Source organism: Chrysochloris asiatica, unplaced genomic scaffold (genome assembly GCF_000296735.1).
Source record: "Chrysochloris asiatica unplaced genomic scaffold, ChrAsi1.0 scaffold00220, whole genome shotgun sequence".
In the NCBI taxonomy this organism is placed as follows: Eukaryota; Metazoa; Chordata; class Mammalia; order Afrosoricida; family Chrysochloridae; genus Chrysochloris; species Chrysochloris asiatica.
In genome coordinates, this window is record NW_006408738.1 from 355,498 (window position 1) to 370,003 (window position 14,506).

Sequence of the window (14,506 nt, forward strand, 5' to 3'; positions counted from 1 at the left end):
CTTTTCCTTCTTTCTTGTCTTCTTAATGACTTTTTGCTCTCTTCAAATATGATATTCTTGATGTCATTCCACAACTCTTCTGGTCTTCGATCTTTAGTGTTTAATTAATCAAATCTGTTCTTCAGATGATCTCTAAATTCAGGAGTATTAGAAGTAGTATTTTATTTAAAAAAAAAATAGTTTGTAAAAACTCTTTAAGAACAAGCTATTATATTAGGGACAGAATTTTCTTTAGATAGCTTGGTGGGTCCTCAAGTCAGTTCTAAATCATAGTGAACCTGTATAGGGTTTGTTGTTGTTTTTTGTTTTTAAGTGCCTTTGAGTTGTTTCCAACTCATAGCGACCTTGTATAGTGTTTCCAAGGAACAGCTGGTGAATTTGAACCAGCGACCTTGTGGTTCAAGCCAACCTTGCAGTCCAGTGCTTTATCCCACAACACCATGCCAGGATTACAAGACTGTAAAGCTTTTGTGTTATTGTTGTTAAGTGCCATTAAGTAAGTTCCAATCCTTAGTGACTCTGTGTAAGGTTTCCAGGAGTGGGTGGTAAGCTTGAACTGTCGACCTTGCAGTGTAGCACATTAACCATAGCACCACACGACTACCGAAAGCCTCATATTGCTCCCTCAGAGCAGCTGGTAGATTCAAACTGCTGATCTTGCGGTTAGCAGCTTGGCTTGTAATCCACTATGCTACTAAATTTTAACCATCACCCCATTCACCACTGAGATTAAATAAATAAATATAGCAAAACATGGCAATGGATAAGCAAATATTCAACGTATCAGAAGGTTAAAGATCTGAAACAATGTGACTTGTCAAACATAAATTATATTCTTGCAGTTTAATAACAATTAATAGTATATTTACCTTAAAGCCTGCCCCAAACGTCTGCTGAAAATGAAAATTATGATGCTATGGGATTCACCTGTTTGTTTTAATTCTTTTTGGATTCTTGGGGCTCTTATGAGCAATTAGAATACTATGCTGTATTACTGTTTATTTTTACTTGGGAAGAAGAAGATGGAAGATAAGCAGTCACAGCATTTATTACTTAAGCTGATTAACAGAGTTATTCAAGTGACAATCACTTGTTTGGAGTACAATGAAGATAATATAAATTCAACATTCACGTTGCATAAAAAAGAATTTGATTTTCCCCATTTTCCTAATCTATATCCACACAGAAACACACATACCTATGGCTTTTCTTCATTGTTATTGTTGTCAGGTGCCATCGAGTCGGAACCGACTCATAGCGACCCCATGCACAGCAGAACGAAACAATGTCCGATCCTGGGCCAACCTCATTACCGCTGACACACTTGAGTTCATCAATAATGCCACCTGGCTGATCCATCTCGTTGGGGGTCTTCCTCTATTTCTCTGACCCTCCACCTTACCCAGCATGACATCCTTCTCCAACGATTGTTTCCTCCACACAATATGTCCAAAGTATGAGAGACGAAGCTTAGCCATCCTGGCCTCCAAGGAACACTCTGGCTGCACTTCTTCCAAAACAGATCTATTGGTTCTTTTGGCAGTCCATGGCACTTTCAGTATTCTCCTCCAACACCACAACTCAAAGGCATCAATTCTTCTACGATCCTCCTTATTCACTGTCCAGCATTCGCATCCATATGAGGCTACTGAAAACACAATGGCCTGAGTCAGGCGCACCCTAGTCCTCAAGCCGACATCTCTGTTCTTCAACACTTTAAAAAGTTCCTGTGCAGCAGATTTTCTTCATTACTAAGCCAATATAGTCACCATAAAAGGTAGCAAATCATCTCAAAATTAATTCATTTCATTACTTTGCTAAAGGGTCAAATCTATCATATGTTTGGTCCTACAAGACCAAACATAATAGAAATGGAATCTCTGAGCTCCTTGGTACTGGTAATTATGCATGTGGGCCCTGGGAGCAAATGTCTCAAATACAATTATGGAAGCCTATGGTTTGATAAGACTTTATGCAGTACATAAAAACTGACAATTACAACTCCCAATAGTCTTAAACTGATTTAATAAGATTTAATGATGATACCAGCATTGCATTCTAAAATAGAAATGGCAATGCAAAACTCAGATCTTCTACCGAATAGACGAATAGACTATAAGTTTCAAGACCTATTTTGTGAGAGTTACTGAAGCTCTTCTATTCACAATTTCTACTTCCTAGTAACTAAAATTAATAGTTGTTTCTAGAAATTCCTGCAATACTTTATATTCCTCATAGTTAATATTTTAAACCACATCATTGCTTTTCAATTCTTTTGGTGTTTCTTATCTTGTAATTTTCACAATAGCTTACTTCCTCATGGTTATTCACCTAACAAAAAATTACTTCATGAACCCAAATAGCTACTTGCTTTGTATCTATTGGCCAGAGTCTCAACATACCCTACATTGTTGGTCAGTGTTGTTGTTGTTAAGTGCTATCATGTCAGTCCTGGCTCATAGAGACCATATATAGGGTTTCTGAGGAGTGGCTGGTGATTCGAATGGCCAATTTTGGGGGTGGCTAGTCCAGTGCTTATTCTACAGTGTCACATCAGAACGTCTATTATCAATATGATCCCTGTTATCTCCTTTTAAATCAAGATGATCCCTAAAGCTTTGTCATTAGTTTTACAAGGAAACAAATGGGAAGAGGGAGAATGAGTTAGCAGAGAAAGTTTTTCTAGTATGCTCAGAAACTTAAAACAGTGTTGTGAGGAAGCTAGATTCTTCAGTACTATCAATTCTATAATTCATTCTAGTCTGTGGTTTAATGAGTCTTTACTCAGAACTTAAAACATAAGAGTTTAATGAGCTTTTTTGGGTTAACTTGGGAATCCAGCAATCTTTTATAGTTGCTATGGTAAAATGCATTCTGACTTTTAAGCAAGAGATTTATAAGCCACATTTGGAAGGTTCCAGCTCATGTGTAAGTTAAAGACTGTTTGTATTTCATTCTTATTATAGCTCTAAAAATTTTGGCACATACCAAAGATATACTTATTTGGGATACACTGTATACATACATAGTAAATGATTGTATTAGCAACAAGCCATAAAAAGAGTGGAGGTAAGAATCAAGATCTGAACTAGAGAGTGATAAAATTTAACAATTTCCTTTGAAAGAGTAAAATGGATAAACCTAAAAGATTAGTGTTCTAGACAGAATACATAAACAGAGAGCAGCAACAGGGTCATGGTTCACCTTTCAACTACCAGTGCAGTTTCAAAAATAACCCTAATAAATATATTTTTCATCTCCACTTACAACACAGTCTCTTCTTCCCTCAAAGTCTGGGTTATTTGATTCAGGGATAATTAGGAATTTAGCCTGAAAGTAGCCATGTCAGAGTTCAGCTTGCTTCTGTCTTCCTATATATTTGTTTTAAGACCTTCTAGAAGAAAGTACCCTGGTGCTTAACAACAAACAGAAAAGAGTCCAAGAGTTTCTTTATTCCAACACAGAAACTGCAAAGTAGTTTTCATTTTTATTTCCTGTTGAGAATGGAAAGAAATAATCTTAACATAAGATGGACAGAGATATCCTAAAAGAGGTTCATCATGCAAACCCTAACCAACTACCAACTGATGACCTACCTACACATTTAAACATTTAAAACCCTCATTGAGTGAATAAGCAACTGTGGCACCATGGGTTAATGCACTGGACTGCAAAGTCTGTTTGAATCACAAGGTCGGCAGTTCAAGTTCACCAGCTGCTCCTTGGAAACCCTACACAGGATCACTATGAGTCAGAACCACTTAACAACAGCTAAAACAAATGCCTATCATTAAGCCCACCATAATTTAGAAAAAAAAATTATATATATATACAATTCACCTGAAAGAATCAGACATTAACAAATTCAAGACTTTTTTTTTAAGTACGTGTATAAAGGTACTGAGGTGTCTTGAAGTAAATAGAGTGGTAAGTTAATCAAGAAAGGGTTAAGTCTTAGAGAGCATTAGAGCAGACAGGGGCATGCTGGAGGGGAGGGCTGGCACAGCAATGAGAACTGCAGATAACCAGAGGTCTGCAGCTTGGGAGGAGCCAGGTCACGAGAGGCTTGTGACAGGTGGAGGCCTTGCCTGATGTAACGGTGCTGCACATGGGATGGGTTTTAAGGAGCATTGGTAGCGGACTATCATCCTCTCTACTTTCCAGCAGAGAGAAAGATACTTTCAGATCTTATGTCCTCTCCCACCTAAAAAAGAAATGGACTGTAATCTGTGTATCTAAAATCTAAGCAACATAGGGAAGACACAGGAAATCTCTCCCTTTTCAACAACTACATAAGATAGGTAATGAACACTTTCCTGTGTCAGGCACTATTCTAACAACTGGACCCCAGAGCACATTCTAGTATAGAAGACAGACAATAAACAATAAAACACATAAGTAGAACCATTTCATATAGGATTAAGCGTTGTGAAGACAATTAAACTATATGATATGCTATACAGGGACTGTACACCCATGGCAGGAGGTAGCAATTTATATTAGGTGTTCAGGGAAGATCTTACTGAAGAATTGATACTTGAGATGAGCATTGAATGGTTAAAAAGACGAAGCCCAGTACAGATCTGGGATAAGAGTGTTCCCAGACACAATAACAAACCCTTGTGGCAGGAATCGTGACCTCTTGTGTGTCAGAGAACAGCTGTACTCCTTAGGATTTCTACTGACTGCTATTTTGGAAGTAGATGATCAGATCTTTACTCTAAAGGCTTCTGTGTAGATTCAAACCACTAACCTTTCAGTTAACACTAAAGCACATTAACCATGGGCCCCACCCAGTGTTAGAATGAACTGGATGGCAGTTCATTGGTTTTTTGTAGGTGGAGAGAGGTTGGTACTGTCACATCAGTACTGGACTGCTAATCACAAGGCTGGAGGTTGAAACTCACCAGTTGCTCCTTGGAAACCCTATACAGGGTCATTATGAATCATTATGAATCGGAATTGACTTGATGGCACTTAACAACAATACCGGCCGAAATAAGGTCCACTGGTGTGGCACTGAAGCTCACCAGCTGCTCTTGGGAAACCCTATACAGGGTCACTATGGGTTGGAAACTGACTCAACAGCAATTAACGAACGACAGAAATCAGATTAACAGAAATAAAGGACAATTCAGTTACCACAGGGTCAATGAGAAAGATAAAGGGCGAATGTTTTACTTGGGCTTCATTTTTGATACCATAGGTCACCATTTAAACAAGAGGGACATACTATAATCTACATATTTAAAGATCATTCTGTCTGGATTAGAGAATGGCAGTAGAGTGTCAGCAAGAGAAGTCAATTAGGCAATGACTGCTTTAGTCTAAGAGGAAGATGTCGGTGGCTTAGAACTAGATTGGAGAGAGTAGGTTTGAAGGTTAGTGAACTATGAGAAGATTCTGGGGTTTCTAGGATTAAATTGAGAGAATTTTTGAAAAGTTTGTTTGACAGGTAGACATAAGAGAAAAGAAGATTAACAGATGACAACAATAACCTGAGTGTTTGACTTCAGCATTTAATTAGGTAGTGTACCGCAGTTGGAGTGGAAATTGCTAGAGGATTATATGTAAAGTGGGGGAGGGAGTAGATATATAGAAGAGGGTAGCAAATAAAGGGTCTTATTTTAGACATGTTAGATTTGGAATATTAATGAAAGACTCAGAATAGATGCAAAATAGGCACTTGCTGAATGGGTGGAACTAGGTGGATGGGTGAGTTTGCAATATCCTAGAAAGCTCTAGGACATGGAATTAGGGATCTAAATAAAGAAGAACTCTAGATAATAAATATATTAATCTAGGTATGTAGGATAATGTGAAAATTCATAAACATAAGCTCAGCACTCAAAATAGCGTTTGCTCTGAAGGTGTTTGTTAGTCACACTACCATCACTACTACCACCAAAGAACTTTGATTATAATCTCGGCCATCTGCAAAATTCCTGAGGCAATTATGTCTGACTTACTCTGACTCCACAAGGGGGAAAAAGAATCAAATTCAAAATCATCCCAAGGACGATTTTGAAGCAGAGGTCAGACAGGTTTCTGCCCTACAACCTTCTTTACCCTATTCTGACACCAACCATTCCTCCCACAGCATTGTCTGCTTCACATCTGGGTTCAGTAATCCATTGCAATGACCACAGAGAACTCACAACAATACTCATGAATACGGGGTTTACTAGGGAAGTGAACCAAGTACAATTCAGGATCAAAACCAACTCTAGACACAGCAGTTCTCCAGTCAGGAATGCCTCACTCTTATTTTCCGCCTCTCAGCCATGTGGTCCCTTGGCCTGCCCTCTGCATTGAGCATGTGTTAAAAAGTTATTTTATGTTTAAATGGGTCTGGTTAAAAGAGACAGGGATAAGATTCTTATAATTCAATAGTGAATAATTATCATGACTAATTGTGACTGTCACAATTATAAAGGTAGAAATTTTGTAACAAAAATGGGGAAATAGTTAATCTTATAGTCCAGAAACAAAGGACCCTAGGATCATTAAGGGAGAAGAGCACAAGTGAAATGAGAGACCTTACCCAGAGAAACAGTAACACCAGAGGTGGAGGCAGAGATGGGGACATGGAGAGAGGGAGAAGCTGAGGACTCTAGATTCATGGGAAGAGAAAGGCTGTGTGCTGGTGGCCAGGAGGCTGACTTGCAGAATGTGCCCTTTGGTGGTGTAAATTATTATATATGCCTGAGTGTTAAAAAAAAAAAAAAAAAAGCTAAAGTGATAGAAATACTGTTATCTGATAGTACATAGAGGAGATTATAACCATTGTAATGAAACAAGGTATATGATTTGTTGAATTTGTTGAATGTAAAACTGATAATCTGTCCTGAAAACTTGCACTCAATTCACCAAAATAAATAAAGAAATAAATAAAATTCTATAGGCCAGTCTATGAATGCCCAAAGGGCACATTCTGCAAGCCAGTCTCCCGAGGGCAGGCACCCAGCTTTACTCAGTCCATCGGCCTAGAGCCTGAAGCTGCTATGTCTCTCCATGCCATTGCCTTTCCCATCACCTCTGCTGTCGCCTTTGCAGTCCTGTTGCTCTCTTGGTAAGGGAGCTCATGCCTCACTCACGTTCTTCCATTTCAGTGGGCTGGGATCTTCCATCTCTGCTTCTGAGATGACTCCTTTTAAGCTTAGCTGGAAGGCACAACTAACCAATCCTAGCTTTAGAGTCTGGTATACGTGATTTGCATGGTCCCACCCAGTCACTTGGTGGGAATTATGAAGACTTTGGGTAGAATAGCCATATCAAGTAAATTTAAGGCACCATAGTGGTTAGGAATCGGGCTGCGAACTGCAAAGTCAGCAGTTCGAAACTACCAACCATTCCACGGGAGAAAGATGAGGCTTTCTGCCCCCGTAAAGATTTACAGCCTCAGAAACCCTGTACAGGATCACTATGAGTCAGAACCGACTCCAGGGCACACAACAACACCAAGTTACAAATGTTCATATGGTTTGTAAACATACACAAGTTGCTATTATTTTACTTTACAGTGAAGCTTGCATACTACCACAGTTTTGTTCACTGTTTCTCTTCCATTGTACACCTCCCTTCCGAGTGTATTGGTCTTGCTAACTACTTTATTCTATCTGGTTCTGTGATATTTTTCTACAATTACATTTATAGTTTTTGTATATCTGAAAATGTTTGTTTTTTTTCCCCCTCACGCTTAAATATTCATTCAACTAAGTAAGAATTTTAAGTTTGTAATATTTTCCCCTAGGACTTTGAATATGTTACTCCATGATCATCTTATCTTCTTTTATTTGTAATTTAAAAAGGCTGCACTAAGATTATTGTTGCTTTATCAACACTCTAATTTCTTTCAGGTATATTTTAGAATTCTCTCTTGATTATTTTCAATTTAATTACAGCAATTTTACATGTATATGCACATTTAATTATTATGTTCTATCTTTCATTCTGGGAGTGTGGTCACTCTATATGATGAGCAATGGACTGAGAACCACAGGGTCTGTGGATCAAACCTGCTAGTTTCTCCATGAGGGAAAGATGAGGTTTTACTCTTCTCAAATCCCACAAAGATTTGAGACCTCAGAAACCCTGAAAAGGATTGCTATAAATCAGAACCTACTGACAGTACTTAACAACAACACCTTTCAATCTGAGGGTTCATTTCTATAAAGAACCCTCAGCATTATCTCTTTGGAAAAATGGCATTTGTAATGCCAATTAGATATATATGTTGTTGTTAAGTGCTGTCGAGTTGGTTCTGACCCATAGTGACCTTTTAAAGGGTATCTAGGGAACAGCTGGTGAGCTTGAACTGCTGACCTTCCAGTCTAAATGTTAACTCACTGCACCACAATATAGACCTTCCCATTTTTTCTTCCCTATAGTTTAACGTTTCTCTATTTTTCATCCCATTTGTGTGTACTGGTTCCTTCAAGTTTTACTCTATCTTCCATTTCACTAATTCCCTCTCTTTAACTTTGTCTAATCTATTTTTTTAACTAGTCTAATTTTTTCAAATTATTAATTTTGTTATTATTCATATGTGCTTGTCTGATTACATAACATCTAGTCTTTATGCTTACTATGTCCACTTTTATTTCTTTCACCTTTAAGCATAAAGTTGCTTTTATATTCTTCTATTATCTATTATATCCCTTAGATACATGTTCACGGGTGATTGGAGGAGGAAAATGGATTTACATGGTACCAGCTGCCTCCCATATTATGTCTTTCTTCTCTATGAATGTATTTCATATTACAATTTGTCCATGAGCTTTCTTTCTAAAGGTCATGCTGTTGTTGTTGAGTGAGTTCTTACACATAGCGACCCTGTATTGGGTTTCCAAGGAGTGACTGGTGAGCTTGAGCCACTGACCTTGCAATTCAAACCAACTGTGCAATCCAGTGCATTAACCCTCTATCAATTTTGTTGTTGTTGTTAGGTGCCGAGTTGGTACCGACTCACAGCGACCCATTACACAGCAGAACAAAAACACTGCCAGATCCTGGGCCAACCTCACTACTGTTGCCACTCTATCTATAGTCTTATGTTTATTGATTATCTTTGGGTAAGCCCTAAGATATGCCCTGGTATTAACCATATTTTACATCTTTATCTTCTCTGGGGAATATAAATCTAAGCCCTGCAACTAAATGTTATGCAGTCCTAAAATGACGGTCATAGATGATTCTGTTTCCTGCTGCAACCAGTAGTAGTCATTTTGCTCTTTGTAACGTCCTGAGATTAGTTACTATATAGTCAAGTTTTCATTCAAGGATGGGCATCAATTTTCCAGCTCCTGATTTCACCTAGGAACTAAGTTTCTGTCCCACGCTGAGAATGAGTCCTACAAATTTGTTTCCCATCCTCTGCTGTGGTTGTTGAGTGCCACAGAGTCAGTTCTGATCGAGCCATAGAGACCTTGCAGTGGATTTCTGAGAGTGGCTGTTGAGTTTAAACTGCCTATCTTAAACTCAGTAGCCACTATCAGAAACCCACTACCAGTCCAGTGCTTATCCTACAGTGCCACACAGGGTGCTTCCCATTCCCATGCAGCTATTGAAAGTCCTATATCTGGGTCATTCCCAGTAGGATAGCACAGTTCAACTGCTGCTCACTTCTAGGGTTTCCTTTTTGATTCATAGACCTTTGGAAATATTTTTAAATAGTTCATCCAAAATTTCTCTTTGTTTGGAACAGGTGAAGGTTTGTTATGCTCAGTCCACCAATTCAACTGAAAGTCATGTGTTCTTTTAAAGGAATATTCCATTTTGTTTAAATCTTGGCATCTTTGCATGTCTTAATTAATGCTGGAATTTAAACAAATTTGTGATTGAAGTTAAGCAACATTTTGTACACAGCTGTCCATCTGTTTCCAGAGATTTATGTAGGAGTTGAGGACTTTCTGAGTAAAGAGTCCAGAACTTGTCTAATAATTACATCCAGATACTTTACAGAGACATCTGAAAGAAATAAGGACAACTGAATGAAGTTAGATTTTGGTGGGGATATAAGGAACTCTGGACTTCTGGGGTGGCACAGTAGAATCAGCATTGGACTATGAACTACAAGGTTGGCAGTTCAAACTCACCAGCTACTCCTCAGAAACCCTATAAAGGGTCACTATGAGTCAGAACTGACACTACAGCACTAAACAACAACATTCAGGAACTCTGACTGGCACAGAAACTTATGATAGCACTGAAAAACAAAAGTATTTATAAACTAAAGATACTTAAATCCTTTGTGCCCAAACAACCAGGCAGCAAAGTCTCTCTGTAAAGGTGGACTTCAAAAGAGGAGACACGATTTACTAGTAAACAAAAGAAAGTCATAAGAGTGGCTTTTTAGGCAATAGAAATAACTGGGCATCAAGACTGGCAACTTACAGCCTCACAGACAACAACTCATAAAACCAGAAAGCTGACTTTCCCCTAACATGTGCTAGGTTCTCACTAAATTGTTGTTGTTAGGTGCCATCAAGTTGGTACTGACTCATAGCGACCTTACACACAACAGAACAAAACACTACCCGATCCTGGGCCAACCTCACAATGGTTGCCACGCTTGAGTCCATAGATGCTGACACTTGGCCAATCCATCTCATTGGGCGTCTTCCTCTTTTTCTCTGATCCTCCACCTTACCAAACATGATATCCTTCTCTAGTGACTGGTCCCTCCTGACAATATTTCTGAAGTATGAGAGACGAAGTTTGGCCATCCTGGCCTCCAAGGAGCACTCTGGCTGCACTTCTTACAACATGGATCTATTGGTTCTTTTGGCAGCCCATGGCACTTTCAATATTCTTCTCCAACACCATAACTCAAATGCATCAATTCTTCTATGGTTTTCCTTAAATACCGGTTGGCATATTGTGTAAAGACAGAGCGTGTCGGCTTGGGTGGAACACTGGGCATGTGACTTATAACAGAGGCACAGATCAATCAATGAACCATGGGTGATTGGAAACATGTGAACTGAAACCAAGTGACCCTGAGAAGAGAGGCCACATTTGAGGTGGCCTGGAAGCCCACAGAGGCACCCAACTACATGCACGTTTACCACATGGGCTAGAGAACCTCAGAAAGGGGCTGAAGTTCCACTTCTGTGTAATTGGAAAGTATTTAACAAGGTAAATTCAATTCCAGATTACAAGGTGTCTGAGACTAGGGAAAGTCTTACATAACTTGTACTATGAGGGATCCTTATGAAACAACAACAAAAAAAATTCTAGATGTTTAGGGGAAACAGTGATCAACAGAAGGTAAAAAGATAACACCTCTGATTCTCTGACTGGACAACAAAATGTTAGATTCTTTCACATTATTCTCGTTACTTAATTTCTTTGTCAACTATGAGAAAAAGGCATTAGTATGCCTCATTTCTACAAACAAGGTGATTGGAACTTGGAGAAGGTAAGTCACTAAGGTAACATATTGAAGTGGGTTCACATATACCTTATTCCAGAGCCAATCCTCTTTCAATTACATTTGACTACATCATTTCCCCCCACAGTGGGTGTGTATGTAGATGCAGGGCTATAGGAAGTCCTCGGTGGCACAAACAGTTTCTACGTCACTGCTAACCTAGAGTTTGGAAGTTCAAAACCACCAGCAGCTCCACAAAAGGAAAGGCCTGGTTAAGATGACAGCTACGAAGACCCTTTGGCCCCATCTCTAGTCTGTAGCGTGTTGAGTCACCATGGATCTGAATCAACTTGATGTTGACTAACAGCAGCATACAAACAAGCTTCAGAAAATTCATGGAAGAAAAGAATGAAAAGGTAATGGAATTTTTCCATGAACTTTCTGAATAGTCCTCTGTGTGTGACCCTTGCCATTAGTTACTTTCCATTTATAGCAATGTTGTAGCACAAAGTAGAACTGCCCCAAGATAGAGAGCACTTTGCCAAGATTGTAACCTTTATAAAAACAAATTGCCACATCTTTCTTCCATGGAGCAGCTAAAAACCACCAACATTCTGGCTAGCACCAGAGAGCTTAATCACAGCACCACAGGTGCTACATACAAGCTGTTGTTTATGTTAAGTGCTGTTGAGTTGGTTCCAATTCTTGATGTCCCTGAATAGGGTTTTCAATGAGTGACTGGTGGGTTTGAACCAAAGGCCTTTCAGTTATCAGTCCAGTGCTTATCTTGCAGCACCACACCTAAACACAACAGGGTTCTATAAGGGGCCTCAAGACTTTAGAGGGCAAATTCATTTATATTTTAATTCCATTTTTTCATAATATTTTGAAGACCCACTGGACTGCAAGGTCGGTTTGAACCACAAGGTTGGCTATTCAAACCCATCAGGCATTCATTGGAAACTCTATACAGCAGAACTATAAGCTGGAATCAACTCAACGACATTTAACAATGTTTTCTGAATACTGTATATAGTTCATGTACATTTTCTTGTTTATTGTGATTGGTTTTAGTTGCTGAAAAATCAGTGAGTTAGGTTTGTTGTTGTTAGGTGCCACTGAGTCGGTACCAAGTCATAGCTACCCTATGCACAACAGAATGAAGTACTGCCCGATCCTGGGCCAACCTCACAATCATTGCTACGTTTGAGTCCATTGATGCTGCCACTGTGCCAATCCATCTCGCTGGAGGTCTTCCTTTTTTTCTCTGACCCTCCACCCTACCAAACATGATATCCTTCTTCAGTGACTGGTCTCTCCTGACAATATGTCTGAAGTATGAGAGACCAAGTTTGGCCATCTTAGCCTCCAAGGAGCCCTCTGGCTGCACTTCTTCCAAAACAGATCTGTTGGTTCATTTGGCAGCCCATGGCACTTTCAATATTCTCCTCCAACACCATAACTCAAATGCATCAATTCTTCTGCAGTCTTCCTTATTCACTGTCCAGCTTTTGCATGCATATGAAGCTATTGAAAATATCATGGCTTGGGTCAGGAGCACCTTAGTCCTCAAGCTGACATCTTTGCTCTTCAACACTTTAAAGAGGTCTTGTACAGCAAGTGAGTAGAAGTGAGTATAAATATTTTGCAATAATTTCCGTTTTGCATGTTTATGATGTGGGTAAAATCCACAGTCACTGAGTCTATTCCAACTCATAGCAACCTTGTAGGAAAGAAGAGAACTGCTCCCGAGGGTTTTCAAGGCTGTAATTCTTATAGAAGCATGCCATCAGAGTGTTCTCTCATAGAGTGACTTGTGGGTTAACAACCAGGCACTTTAACCATGGCACCACCATGACTCCATATGATATGAACAGAAACATACAGTAAAGATCAGCATTTCCTGGGCAGCCAGATGTCATGTTGTTTAAGGCATACAGCTATATTATACCTCTTAGTATTCTCTATGATGATTCATTTTATTACCTTTTCCTCCATTACAGCTCCCATAAATTCTTTGAGGATAAGGACTGTGTTTTATATACTTTATATCTTTTAACACCTTGCAACTGCCTCCCACAGAGAGTAAACATTAATGAATGAAGACATGATCAGGGCAATGATCTGTATAGTGCAGTAATAACCAAAGTAAATTCATTTCAGGTCCTAATTTATATCCTAGTTATTATTTAAATGGTGGGAAAACCCTGAACTCCTTTGCTTATTGCACAGATTTTCAAATACTTGTCTATTTAATGAATCTTATACATACTCATACGATGAGGAAGATATAAAAACTCCTATTATTTCAACTCTGAATTGTCATTTTACGTATATAAGGGATTTTTGAAGTAAACTAGTCCATTTATTCCTTTTACCATTGATGAAATTTTGACTTAAAAAATTCAAGAGGGTTTAAATGACCTTATCAGATTTATCTGAACAGATAACAAGAGAGTTGGGGCAAGAATACAGATCTCACAATTTCTAGTCTGGAGTTGATTTCACTCCTACATGCTGTCTTTCCATCTCAAACCATCCGGCATTCTTCATTCCCCACAGAAAATGCATCTGTACCTTCAACAGAATACAATAGATGTTTGTTAAAATCAATTAAATTTCCTAGGCACCCACACAGCAGAAAGACCAATTTCCATCAGTAGGCAAATAACCTGTGTTTATATTACTAAAATAAGGCCAGAGCCATTTGCACATATGTACACACACATATACACACACAGCAGGCCTTGGTTTTGGAGTCCTGGTGTGGTGCTGTGGGTAAATGGGTTGGGCTTCAAAGTCATTTTAAACCACAAGGTTTTGTGGTTCAAGCTCACCAGCTACGCCTCAGAAAGCCTATATAGGGTTGCTATGGGTTGGAATAAACTCAAGGGCTCTTAGCAACAACAACAAAAACAACAGCAGGCCTTAATTTAGCTGCTGGATGTTTATGATCAAAATAACATTCCACTAACTGATAAATATATGGTGGTGGTAATGTGCAGTAGAATAGGTTCTGACTCATAGCGACCGTGTACAGGGTTTCCGAGGCTGTAAATCTTTACGGGAGCAGAAAGCCTCATCTTTCTCCCGCGGAACAGCTGGTAGTTTTGAACTGCCGACCTTGAGGTT